The sequence below is a fragment of the Mobula birostris genome, chromosome X, assembly GCF_030028105.1.
Source record: "Mobula birostris isolate sMobBir1 chromosome X, sMobBir1.hap1, whole genome shotgun sequence".
NCBI classification, from domain to species: Eukaryota; Metazoa; Chordata; class Chondrichthyes; order Myliobatiformes; family Myliobatidae; genus Mobula; species Mobula birostris.
Genome location: NC_092402.1, coordinates 57,962,383 through 57,976,894, shown reverse-complemented (window position 1 = coordinate 57,976,894; position 14,512 = coordinate 57,962,383). Strand labels below are relative to the sequence as shown.

The 14,512-nt window shown below is 44.6% G+C and overlaps 1 protein-coding gene across 3 annotated transcripts in view; it reads right to left on the bottom strand.

Annotated features, from left to right (window-relative positions):
• Positions 1-14,512, bottom strand: part of tfcp2 (transcription factor CP2) — a 133,072-nt gene that overhangs the window by 79,914 nt on the left and 38,646 nt on the right. The gene's annotated exons all lie outside the window — the stretch shown is intronic.

Here is a 14,512-nt window from a genome sequence, read left to right as displayed (position 1 = left end):
AGCCTTTAGAAGCAACACCTAGGAAGCTCTTCTGTTCTCCTCTAGCCATCTTCAACTCCAAGCCCTCTGACCACCACCTTTTAACTTTTAAACTGAATAACCAATATTCAACTCAGGCCCTATTTTGAAAACACTGAGAAACAAGAGAACATGCATGAATTATATTTTATTAACTTATTTGCAGTAATATTTTATTTTATGTGCTGTGTGTGATGTATGTATTTGGGTGCAACATGTTCTGGAAGAATGTTGTTTTAGCTGGTTGTATATATGCAGTCAGATTACAATAAAGTTGAACTACAAACATACATGTAACTGCTTCACATGGCTGTTCTTCCTGAAGGATTGCCATGATCATAACACAGCATGAAAAAAATCCTGCTGCTGTAAAAATACTCCAGATGCTGAAAATCCAAAATAAAAAAATGAAAGCACATGGTAGGACAGCTGCAGTAGTGGGGAGAGAAAAAGCTCATATTTCAAGTTGGGAACTCGTGCTTATTTTCTCACTAATGTAAGTCACAGAAAGGAACATGAGAGAACCTGTCAGAGACTGCAAAAGTAAGTTAAACAAGGAAAAACAAGAACAATTTTGACCCTAGTCCTCCCTTGACTCTAAATTCAATATCCTCAATCAGTACATTTGAAAATTCAGAGGTAGAAAAGCTTGCAGTACCAGCATCATGCACAAAATTAAATCATGTCCAGTGGTTGGCAACTTCAATGCCTTCTGGCTGGTTTGTGATTTATCCACTGCAGTCCAGAGGTTACTAGCACTTTAACCTCAGTGCTTGCTGTCTGTCTTCACTTTCTTCTGCTACTTTAACCCACTTACAGTGGGTAGAGTGTATCCACTTTTTCCTTTGACCTTACTACTGAATTAGTAATCAACAGCATCCAAGTGCTCAATGGCTCCTTATGTGGTTTCTTGATCAGAACCCAGTCGTGAGAAACTAAGACATGTCTTTCTACTGGACCACTCTAGGCAGCAGAAAACTATTGAGAAGCAGACTGAAGATTTTGGGTTAGCTTCACCCAATGGACAACTAGGCTGACTATCATAACGTGTATATCAGCCTGAGTTCAATAGCTCCAGGTAATGACAGATCATCCTGTCACCACTTCAGATGGGCTTAGCCTGGTTTTTTTGTTTGGGGTTGTTCTGATGCTGCTTAAGACTATGGGAAGGAATATAAGCTAGGATACACCCTCCTTGCGGTATTTAGTCTTTATTTAATAGTTTGAGCATTCATTCCACATCATTTCATTCATGGATGACATGCACAATGGAAGGACCATTCAATGCTCATCAGTCAGTACAGCTCCTGGCATACACTTCCAGTGAAGAGTGCCCTTTAGTTAGAATCAATACAATCTAGGGACGTAGTCCTTGATCAGAGTTTTTGGTGCATCTGAGTGGTTTTCTTTGCTAGTACAGCCCTTTTGAATGTCACCTTGAGAACTCCCCTACTATTACTAGCACATCTAAGTATCCTTGACTCTCTGGAAATGAAATGTAGGTGGGAAAAATGGCCCAGGTAGGGCTGCAGCACTCAATTGTCCACTGCTGCCAGGTTTGTTTTCATGCAACTTTCTAACATTTATCAGGTTTGTGATCTGAACTTTTGATTCCACCATTGGAAGAATTTACTGGTCATCTTTTCCACTCTAAAGTGTCATAGGGAGTGTATCTTCTGTGTCAGAGAAGGCAGCATTATGGGTGGGGTTACTGTCTGTGACGAGTACCCTATCGCCATACCCCGTCATTGCCCAACGTCCCACCATTCTCCATCTAGGACCACTTTCCTTTATTAGAGCACTGAGCTTGCAATTCTCATATCTCAACTTCAGTTGTCAGATTCATTTCATTTATTCTTACAATTCCTTCTCATGCTGGCCTTTCTGCTGCCTCGTCCACTAACGCAGGGGTCCCCAACCATATTTTGCAACGTGGACCGGTTTATTATTGACAATATTCTTGCGGACCGGCTGACCCGGGGGGGGGGGGGGGGGGGTGGTAGGGTTGCCAACGGACAAGAATAGCAGGCGAATACATTGTATTTACCCCGAGAAAGGCTACAATGACCATGAAGCCTTGCGCGGGCACCAGTGCGCATGCGTGTACGTGCCGTTTTTTTTCTACAAATCGTTTTTGGCGATTCTGTTTGGTGGGGGGGGGGTGGGAGAGAGAGATCCGGAATATAGGTGATAAGTGGCTAATACACTCAATTTCGTTTCTAAAAGGGTTTCTCTGACAAATTTAATATTAAACACACAGCATATATTTTCCTCGCATGAATATAGTGATAAGTCAATTATCAGGGGAGGATAGGGGAGCTTGAAGTAAGTGTTGAACAAACTTCCAGTAGAAGTGGTAGAGGCAGGTTCAATACCATCATTTAAAGTAAAATTGGATAGCTATATGGACAGGAAAGGAATGGAGGGTAGTGGGCTGAGTGCAGGTCGGTGGGACTAGGTGAGAGTAGAGTTCAGCACGGACTAGAAGGGCCGAGATAGCCTGTCTCCCTGCTGTAATTGTTATATGGTTATACAAGTCACTTATAAGTCAATAGCATCATAACATTTTAAGTAATGTTTGGATATTAAACACACAGCACATATTTTCCCCGTATGAACATATAAAATCATTGCAACACACCAACATCGCTGAATCAGTGGGAGCCCTGGGCTTGTTCCCCTGCAACAAGACGGTCCTATTGAGGGGTGATGGGAGACAGCAATACTCGAAGGGGGTTCCTTATGTCCAGTCTATTCCGCAATTTAGTTTTCGTTGCATTAATTGCAGAGATATGTCGGAAATGGAAGCAACGTTTTCAGTGCTTTCGTGGCTATCTCAGGATATCTAGCCTTGACTTTGATCCAGAATGCCAGCAGAGATATTATTTTAAACATACTTTTCAGCCTGCTGTCATTTGCAAGCTCGAGGCGTTGATCTTCTTCCTGCGCTGACATGGATGACATGCGGGTAAAGAGCTCGCGTGTGTTCAAGCTCAACAGTGCGTGACAGGGAATGAGGAAAGGTGCAGCTGACTCCTATCGCCAAATCATATTGTTTCCTCGCACATGCTTTGCGGCCCGGTACCGGTCCGCGGCCTGGTGGTTGGGGACCGCTGCACTAAGGCACTCCGTAGCTTTCAATGTCCATTTTGGAGTAGATTTTATATTTCAACATAGTCACCTCTATTGACAACTTTATAACATCCATTAATTTGACCACTTTTCATTGGGGGTGGTGGTGGGGGGGAGAACTACAGACATTAAAAAATCCAGATGTCCAAAATCATAAATACTGCAGATGCTAGATTTTTCTTCAGCCACCTTACAGGTCTGAATCAGGACTTTTAGTTCTGCCTGTTGTGAAGAGGTACAAGAAGCGAGACTTCCTGATGCTAGCAGTTCAGTTTCAAGAAAATAGCCCGTCCAACCATTATAGATTCTCCTTCAATCATTGAGAAGTTGTCTGTGAACAGAATCAGATCTGGGTTCAGTGGGGACATTTCTTTTTGGCGATTTCCACTCTTGTGCATATTGTTACCTTTGCACAGTAATAGGCATCATAGTCCTCCATGTCCAATGGCAGCGCTGTAGCTGCATTCACTACTCACATACTTGATGCCAATATTAGGTGCCCCAAGAACAGTGGACAATTTGGACTACTGAGCAGCTGTTACTTGAGATGCTCTATTCATTGTGAGTAAAATGTACACAGAGTGAGGACACTGGAAACTTTCATTGCTGCCAGGTACATTGACGATGTTGTCCCCCAAAGTTGGTCAGGGTCTTCCCAAACAAGAAACACTGGATCAATAGTTCCATACGAGCAGCACTTACCATGCAACACAGACCTTACATTGCCGGCAATCAGTAGTTGGAGCTCAACAAAAGCAGCTACGATCTGCGCAAAGCTACCAAGGCTGCAAAACAACAATACAGGGACCATCGATCAATCTTCTGTGGTTCGACAGAATTGCGAGAAAATACTCGTCTACTTCTCATAGGATCTGTCTTCATTCCTGTGTAGCTTTATTCACTTGGTTCTTTAATAGTGCTACTGACACATGGCTGCCAGTCCTACTTTATCATTATTGACATCATTGTTTGAATCAGTGTCATGTCCATTCTGAAATTCCTCTCAGTTCAAAGAGGTGTTGTTTTGGATTACTGTCTGATTGAAGAGGCGTGACCCAAGGGTGAAGATCAGTGACAGCACTGTCCCCCCCCCCCCCCACTGACGATCTCTGCACTTCTCTACACTGTCTCAGTTTGATATAGTTCACTTCAATTAGTTCACATTTTTGCTTTCTCTCGTTTAATGTAGATAAGCTCTTTAGATTTCTTTTAAACTATCATACTGACTTTGAAATTCATCACAATTCTCCTTTTCCTTTCTTATTTGTTCAGTTAACACACATCTTTTCTTTAGATTTTCTGGTCTTATGCTGTCTTTGTAACTGAACGTTTTTAGTTGTGATAAGACTGCTAACATCCATCCAGTTTTCTTCTTCCTTCAGGCATTGTCTGGGATCTTGCTCCATGCTCATTTAACTTTATCTAGCAGCCAAATTCCATTAGACTCTGCATTGATGGTTTACTTTGTTCTGATTTTTCAACTATTCTTATTCAATTGGAATACTTTGATTAGATAAGAACTCAAATCCTCCATCATCTGTTCACTTAACTGCAAGTCCAGTGCCCCCTTTTTTTGTAGCAGGTTTCTTCTCTAATATGGCTGTGGCTTTTATCATCTTTCTACTACACATGTAGACTAGAACTGTTCACTTATCAGGGGCCTATAGCTCAAACTAGTAGATTATACAATCAAAATTCAAATGGACCAGTTGAATAGATTACATCAATAGACTATGCAGAGCCAATCAGTACTGTTTAACTTCACTTAAAATAGAACAGAGAGAAGAGGATCTGCTGGTTTTAACTTTACCTTTAGACTTCTTTACAATTGTGCATCAAGACAAGAACTAGGTGCTTCACTGATGATTAGGAGGAAAGTCCTACCTCCTGTTAAATGTGCACATTGGAGCTTTGTCTCATCTGGGATTCTTCCCATTCTTAATCCTCAATTATGTTGTTCATGACTCCAAGTTGTTAGATTTGGAGATGATATTGTCCAGAAGGTTCTTCAGAAGTCAAAAATGAGGCACAAATCTTATGGTTACAGCTGTTTTATTAGATGTCCATCATAGCACAGTTCAGACAGTCAACCTTTTCCAGCAAGGAATAAAGGAATTTGAGCACACGCTTTCCTTTCATATTGTAAACCTTTGATCTGGATAAGGAAGCCTGTGTACTACATGCATCACATTTTTGCTTTGCAGACAAAAAAAATACTATAGAAATAGTCTATCTGGTTCAATACAATTTACTGAAAGTTTACAGACAAACTACAAACATATAAAGCAACCATAGAGCAAGCTAAAACTACAAGGAAAAGTAAAAATAACAATCTGGAACCTATCCAAAAGGTTTAAGATAACAACTTGGGGGGGGAGGGGGGAGGGGAGAGAGAAGAGAAGGGCTCCAAAACTGCTAAATTCAAAGTCCCAAGGAGTACAACATCAAACAAGGTGCTGTTCCTCCATTCAGTCCACAAGGACTTCCAGCCTCATCTTACTAATTATCATGCTTCTCCCACTTTCATGTCTTTGGTAACCTACCCTGTTCCAAAGATGCTCAACTTGAAGAACTTCATCTCATCCTCCAAATGGGAATGCTGCAACTATTAGGACTCAATATTGAATTTATCAATTTTATGTAAACCTTTCTTTTTCTCTCCACTGTTGTGGCTGCAATAGGGTTTCAATTTTTTTCTCAAGTTTATCTGCCAGTGTTAAAAGCAATTATTATTTGGTACCAAGTTCAGTGTTTTAAGTAATAGAGTTAGTCAATCAGGGGAACAATTAAATATTAAACCTCATTACTAGGTGTAAGCATGATTGCAAGCAATTTAACCACTGTGCCTTAATAGCCTAACTTTAAGATCAAGATTGTCAAGAATAACTAAGTCAAAAGGCAAACATTCAGTAGCAATTGCAATTGTAAGGTTCAACAATTCCAATCAAAGATCCAGGGTCCTGAGGGAGCTTAACTGGGTTGATATTGGGATATTTTCACAACTGGGAAACATCAAGATAAGGGTCCATTTGAAAAGGAGGTACATTGAAATTTCCTGCAGAGAGTGGTGAACCTCTGGAATTCTCAGCACGAGCAGATGGAGGAAGCTGGATCATTAGAAGTACTTCAAGCGGAGGTGGACAAATACTTGATAGATCAAGGAATAAAGGGGCATGGAGAAGTGGCACAGGAGTTGAGGCTAGCATAGATTAACCATGATCATATTGAATGGTGGGGTAGGCTTGAGGGGTTCAGCAGTTCATATTTTGTGTTCTCACACGATACAGTTGCTGCTTTGCTCTTTTTGGATTACTCATTTTATTGTGATGTAAATTTCTTGCTACACTTCATAGCATCTTAACAGGGCTGGACATAATATTCAGAATTTCAAGCAGCACATTACTAGGCACATCAATCTGGATAGTACCCTCAGATTTAAGTGGCAAGATACAGCATTGATTGAGGTGGAACGAATGGAGGTGGTGAGGAAATGGAAGAATAACAAAGAATGAGCAGTTGAGAAGGGTACAGGGGATGAATTGTTTAAATAAAAGGTAATTCACATGAAACATCTTTTCTCTTGGAAGTGATGCAGAAAGAGAAGGGGCTTTGCTAAATGTTCCATTCTGCTTTCCAACTTGATATACCACTATCATACAAAATTAAGTAATACATTTGGCACAACTCAGAACCAGCAACTTAGCATTAGAAAACATGAATTTATTTTTCCAAAGTTATGCAGAAGAATTGGTAACTACTCTTGAAATGAACTAAGTAGATTCAAAGCAACTACTCAAAAAGTGGCTATTTTAAAAAGTCTTTGTAAGAAACTTACAAAACACCAAATTCACAGCCACTAAATTTAGACTTACCAGAAAGTAGCCCTTTTATAGTTGCCAATGAGGACAAGAGAAGAGGCATTCACTAGGAATTCAGTAAATTTACTTTAACTACGTTCCCCTGCACCATCAGATTTCTGAATGGTCCATCAACCCATGAACACTACCACGTTATTCCTATTTTTGTAACTTAATAATTTTGTCCTGCTGCTGCAAAACAATAAATTTGACATGGCTTAATAAACCAGATTTGGATTCCTTTGCTCAGAAATGGTTTAGATGAGGGTGGGATGACATCATTAATTGAGAGTGGGCATTACATTTTGACCATGCTTAAAAATAGACTGCTTTGCAAGTCTTAAAAACAGAGGTGCGGTGATAAAGCGGAGGGGGATAATGGAGTTCAACCATTTTCTAACATCTAGCATAGTTGTGCTGTGCAGAGGGAAGGGATTAGCTCAACACTTGAGGGTGAGATTGCAAAAGGCAGCATGTTTTAGCATGGGAAATCAGATCCAAGACAGTAGGGTGCATGAATTGGTATTGTCAGAATGAGACCACGTTGTCCCAGGAGTGTCAATGTCAAACAACCTCCAGGGACATGTGGTTCAAAATGTAGTTCTCTAAAATGAATGCAGCACAGCAAGTGTTACTGCAAGTGGAATTCACAGAAGGTTGAAATTCCAGTTTGGTATACTTTCACTTGGAAGTGGTGTCAAATACAGCTTACTCCAAGGGTAAGTATTTTCTTCTTATAAAATTACATCATACTAAAAATAATTGGCAACATGCAATCCATTTTCCATGTACTTGTATCTTCCATAAACAAAACAGTGTGACAATAAGAACTGCACCAGGAACAACTTTATTTCATGCTTTTGACACACATGTTCCTCTAGGTTCCAGAATATTAACAAACCAATTGCAGCAGTATGTGAATCTCAGTAACCCATTAGTAAAAGAGTAATCCATGTTGTTGCTAAAATCTTTTACAACAGATCTTACATGGGGTTGATCCAAATACTTAAAGAACCACCAATTTTGACATCAAGGGAGAATTTCCTTGGATCATTGGGCAACCTGCTAGCAGTTTTATGGCCAGAAGTTCAACTGAAGCAAAAAAAAAGTTCAGTTTCTCAGAGGAAATGCCTGTTAATCAGATCATCATTTATTATTGACAGTGTGCATTTTATAACAAAGACATATATATATAAAAAATAAAGTTTTACCACAGACTGCATGGCTTCATATCAATATATCACTTTTAATTATACCATTTCATGCTGCTAAGCTACTGAATGTTCAGCCTACAGCTATAAGCTGCTGCTAAAAAATATCCATTTTGAGCTGTTAACAACTTTTGCTCCACCACTTTAATGATTTTTCAAATGACATAACCAAGTCATCAAAGAGAAATATAATTACTCTTAAAGTTAAATGTCGATTACATCAGAAAGCAGAAAAGCTTTAGGATTTTCATTGAGGTTCTGATAATTCAAAGACAAATACATGGTGACAGTGCTTCATTTAAAATGGGTGCCTCAGGGCAAATGAATGCTGGTTTTCCTTTATTCCCAATCTGGTGAGACAGAGGAGGAGCAGGGTCAGGAAGCACCCCACAGTACCCAAAGCCTCCGCGTAGTGCAAGCTGTGCATCCCAACATCACATCTCAGACCGTGTAGATCAGATGGCCCAAAGCCTGCTAGACAGCAGAGTGGCAAAGATTTGATGAAGACATAGATCTAGTGTTGGAAATAGTGTCCAAAGGTGGTGTGGAGAGGAGATTGCAGATAATGACAACAGTGATCGTAACTGTGGCAGCAGAAAGATTTGGTACTGAGGAAGAGAAGTGGGCCAAACAGCCATATGTTAAAAACAACAGAGCCACCAAAATCCATAACATCCAGAAAGAACTCAAGGCACTCAAGCAACAACATAAATTGGCAAACCATGAGGAAAGGGCACCACTGGAAGAACTGCGTGTGATGCTGAGGAAAAGGCTCATAACTCTGAGAAGAGCAGAGCAACATCGGAGGTGCAGGAGAGAAAGAGCACAGAAAAGATTTGAATTTATCAGTAGCCCATTTCAGTTCACCAACCAGCTGCTGGGTCAGAAGAGAAGGGGAAAGTTGTCCTGCACAAAGGAACAGATGAACCACCATCTTCGAAGCACCTTCAGTAACCAGCACAGAAAAGTTGAACTGGGAGACTGTGATGCCCTCATCGCCCCTGCAGAACCAACAGAGGCTTTTGAACTTTGAGAGCCTCTCTTCAAGGAGGTTCAGCAAGTAGCCAAGAAAGCCAGAGCTGGCTCAGCACCTGGTCCGAGTCGCACCGCCTACAACATCTACAAATGCTGCCCCCGGCCTCTCCGGCAGCTGTGGAGAATCCTCAAGGTCATCTGGAAGAGAGGCAAAATGCCCAAGCAATGGAAGTATGCAAACGGGGTGTGGATTCCAAAAGAAGAGAATTCCCAGAACATCAGCCAGTTTAGGATAATATTCTTGCTGAGTATTGAAGGGAAGATCTTCTTCAGCGTGGTGGCAAAGCACCTAACAGAGTACTTCCTGAGGAACAACTACATCGACACCTCCGTCCAGAAGGGTGGCATTCCAAGGGTACCAGGCTGCTTGGAGCACACTGGAGTCATCATGCAGCTCCTGAGAGAGGCCAGAGAGAATAAGGATGACTTAGTAGTTTTGTGGTTGGATTTGGCCAATGCCTATGGATCAATCCCCCACAAGGTTGTTGAAGATGCTCTGAGGAGGCACCATGTTCCTGAAGGAATCAGAGGCCTCCTTATGGATTACCACAACAAGTTCCACCTGAGAGTCTCAACAGAGCCAATAAAATCAGACTGGTGCAGGCTGGAGATTGGTGTCATCACAGGCTGTACCATCTCAGTCATCCTTTCCCTCCCAGCAATGAATATGCTGATAAAATCTGCAGAGCCAGAGCGTTGAGGATAGAAATCAAGATCTGGGATCTGCCAACCACCAATACGAGCCTTCATGAATGAGCAACACACATCAAAGTTGCTGGTGAACACAGCAGGCCAGGCAGCATCTCTAGGAAGAGGTACAGTCGACGTTTCGGGCCGAGACCCTTCATCAGGACTAACTGAAAGAAGAGCAAGTTCATGGATGTGACTCCCATTTCCCCTTCCCCCACCAATACTCTGCAATCCCGTCTCCTTCAGATCCCATCGTCAGCTCCTGGGTACTCAGAGGCGCCATCTTCCTCTCACCCCAACCCTCCCCTCTCCATTGACACCCCCAGCCTCCCCCCTCCCACCTCTGATCCCAGCTCTCAAGATTCCAGCCTTGATCTCCAGGCCGGGTCTTTATGTGCTGCTGTTGTGACTCCCGTCTCCCCTTCCCCCACCACCACTCCGCAGCCCCGTCTTCCTCAGATCCCACCGTCAGCTCCTGGGCCCTCGGAGGCTCCATCTTCCTCTCACCCCAACCCTCCCCTCTCCATTGACATCCCCAGCCTCCCCCCTCCCGCCTCTGATCCCAGCTCTCATCCGTGCCGGGTCTTTACCATCCCCTCCGACCTTCAACTGTCGGAGGCAGAACGCTCTGTTCTCAGTAAGGGCCTCACCTTTGTCCCCCTTCGCCCACACCTCAGCGAGTTCCGTGTTCGCCATGATGCGGAACTTTTCTTCCGCCGTCTCCGAGCCTACTTCTTCGGCAAGGACTCTTCCACCCCCACCAATGACCCCTTCTCCCGTCTTCAACCCTCCTCTTCTTCATGGACACCCCGCTCTGGTCTTCTGCCTGCTCTGGATCTCTTTATCGCTAACTGCCGACAGGACATCAACCATCTCGACTTCACCGCACCTTGTCCCCATTCCAACCTCACTCCTTCGGAACGCTCTGCTCTCCACTCCCTCCGCACTAATCCTAACCTTATTATTAAACCCGCCGATAAGGGGGGTGCTGTTGTAGTCTGGCGTACTGACCTCTACCTTGCCGAGGCACAGCGACAACTCGCGGATACCTCCTCTTATTTACCCCTCGATCGTGACTCCACTAAGGAGCACCAGGCCATTGTCTCCCACACCATCACCGACTTTATCCACTCAGGGGATCTCCCATCCACTGCTACCAACCTTATAGTTCCCACACCCCGCACTTCCCGTTTCTACCTCCTACCCAAGATCCACAAACCTGCCTGTCCTGGCCGACCTATTGTCTCAGCATGCTCCTGCCCCACCGAACTCGTTTCTGCATACCTCGACACGGTTTTATCCCCCCTTGTTCAATCCTTTCCTACCTATGTTCGTGACACTTCTCACGCTCTTAAACTTTGATGATTTTAAGTTCCCTGGCCCCCACCGCTTTATTTTCACCATGGATGTCCAGTCCTTATATACTTCCATCCCCCATCAGGAAGGTCTCAAAGCTCTAAGCTTCTTTTTGGATTCCAGACCTAATCAGTTCCCCTCTACCACCACTCTGCTCCGTCTAGCGGAATTAGTCCTTACTCTTAATAATTTCTCCTTTGGCTCCTCCCACTTCCTCCAAACTAAAGGTGTAGCTATGGGCACCCATATGGGTCCTAGCTATGCCTGCCTTTTTGTTGGGTTTGTGGAACAATCTATGTTCCATGCCTATTCTGGTATCTGTCCCCCACTTTTCCTTCGCTACATCGACGACTGCATTGGCGCTGCTTCCTGCACGCATGCAGAACTCGTTGACTTTATTAACTTTGCCTCCAACTTTCACCCTGCCCTCAAGTTTACCTGGTCCATTTCCGACACCTCTCTCCCCTTTCTAGATCTTTCTGTCTCTGTCTCTGGAGACAGCTTATCCACTGATGTCTACTATAAGCCTACTGACTCTCACAGCTACCTGGACTATTCCTCTTCTCACCCTGTCTCTTGCAAAAACGCCATCCCCTTCTTGCAATTCCTGTCTCCGCCGCATCTGCTCTCAGGATGAGGCTTTTCATTCTGGGACGAGGGAGATGTCTTCCTTTTTTAAAGAAAGGGGCTTCCCTTCCTCCACTATCAACTCTGCTCTTAAACGCATCTCCCCCATTTCACGTACATCTGCTCTCACTCCATCCTCTCGCCACCCCACTAGGAATAGGGTTCCCCTGGTCCTCACCTACCACCCCACCAGCCTCCGGGTCCAACATATCATTCTCCGTAACTTCCGCCACCTCCAACGGGATCCCACCACTAAGCACATCTTTCCCTCCCCCCCCCCCCCCGCATTCCGCAGGGATCGCTCCCTACGCAACTCCCTTGTCCATTCGTCCCCCCCATCCCTCCCCACTGATCACCCTCCTGGCACTTATCCGTGTAAGCGGAACAAGTGCTACACATGCCCTTACACTTCCTCCCTTACCACCATTCAGGGCCCCAAACAATCCTTCCAGGTGAGGCAACACTTCACCCGTGAGTCAACTGGGGTGATATACTGTGTCTGGTGCTCCCGATGTGGCCTTTTACATATTGGCGAGACCCGACGCAGACTGGGAGACCGCTTTGCTGAACATCTACGCTCTGTCCGCCAGAGAAAGCAGGATCTCCCAGTGGCCACACATTTTAATTCCACATCCCATTCTGACATGTCTATCCACGGCCTCCTCTACTGTAAAGATGAAGCCACACTCAGGTTGGAGGAACAACACCTTATATTCCATCTGGGTAGCCTCCAACCTGATGGCATGAACATCGACTTCTCTAACTTCCGCTAAGGCCCCACCTCCCCCTCGTACCCCATCTGTTACTTATTTTTATGCACATTCTTTCTCTCACTCTCCTTTTTCTCCCTCTGTCCCTCTGAATATACCTCTTGCCCATCCTCTGGGTACCCCCCCCCCTTGTCTTTCTTCCCGGACCTCCTGTCCCATGATCCTCTCATATCCCCTTTTGCCTATCACCTGTCCAGCTCTTGCCTCCATCCCTCCCCCTCCTGTCTTCTCCTATCATTTTGGATCTCCCCCTCCCACTTTCAAATCCCTTACTCACTCTTCCTTCAGTTAGTCCTGACGAAGGGTCTCGGCCTGAAACGTCAACTGCACCTCTTCCTACAGATGCTGCCTGGCCTGCTGCGTTCACCAGCAACTTTGATGTGTGTTGCTTGAATTTCCAGCATCTGCAGAATTCCTGTTGTTTAAGTTCATGGATGATCTGGCTATCACTACGGAGTCAGTGCCTGGTGCTAAGTGGATTCTTGCAGGACTGGAAAGGTTGATGAGGTGGGCAAGGATGTCCTTTAAGCCTGCAAAATCAAGATCTGTAGTGCTGAAGGGGAGAGTACAGGAAAAATTTCATTTCTCTATTGAGGACATTCCAATTCCTACCATCACAGAGAACCCTGTTAAAAGTCTTGGGAAGATGTTTGATGCAACACTCAGAGATAAGGAGGCAATAAAAATCACCTGTGGGGAGTTTGAACAATGGTTGCAAGAGGTTGACAGGACTGGCCTTCCAGGGTGGTTTAAGGCATGGATTTACCAGTACGGTATACTACCAAGAATCCTCTGGCCACTGCTTCTCTACGAGTTTCCAATTTCCACTGTTGCTGAATTAGGGAGGGTAGTCAGCCGGTTCCTGCGAAGATGGCTGGGTTTACCAAGGAATATCAGCAGCATCACTCTGTACAGGAATAACTGAAAACTGAGGCTCCCCCTGAAATCCATCGAGGAGGAGTTCAAGGTTTTGCGAGCAAGAGAGGTGCCGCAGTTCCCGGAATCTTCAGGTCCAAAGGTTGCCGGAGCAGGACTGGCAGTGAGAGCTGGAAGAAAGTGGAGAGCAGAGGCTGCAATGGAAGAAGCTGAGGTACAACTGTGCCACAAAGTGCTGGTGGCAGCAGTCGCCAAGGGAAGAGCTGGACTGGGAAGCCTTGAAGACCCCATTTTGGCAAAGTACAAGGGAAAGAGCGATGAGAACTGGTCCAGAATGCAGTAAAGGCAGCTGTGGAGGAGGAGAGGACCAGCAAAGCAGTGGCAATGAAACAGAAAGGAGCCAGGACCAAATGGGAGCAGGTGATCGAGCGAAAGATCATGTGGAACGACCTCTGGAAAGTGGATCCACACCACATCAAGTTCCTTATCCAGACTGTTTATGACGTCCTTCCTAGCCCATCTAATCTGCACTGCTGGGGCCTTGTAGAACGACCAGCTTGCCCCTTCTGTGAGAAGACCGATACGCTACAGCATATTCTGAGCTGCTGCCCCAGAGCTCTTGCCGATGGCCGTTATTGGTGGCAGCATGACCAGGCCCTCCAGACAATTGCTGAGACAATCTGCAGTACCCTTAACATCTGCCAGAAAACAAGTCTGGTCAAGAATACCATCTGCTTTGTCAAAGAGGGGGAAAAGACCAACAGAACACCAGAAGGCAACTGGGATGCTCCTCACTGCGCAGGACTGGAAGCTAAAGCAGACCTGGGGAAACAGCTGACAACCCCAGGTAACATCACTGATGATGTGCCCTAGCTTAGCATCATACAGATGTTCCTGTAAGAATATTAATCGAGACTGGACCAAATGATAATTAACTTTG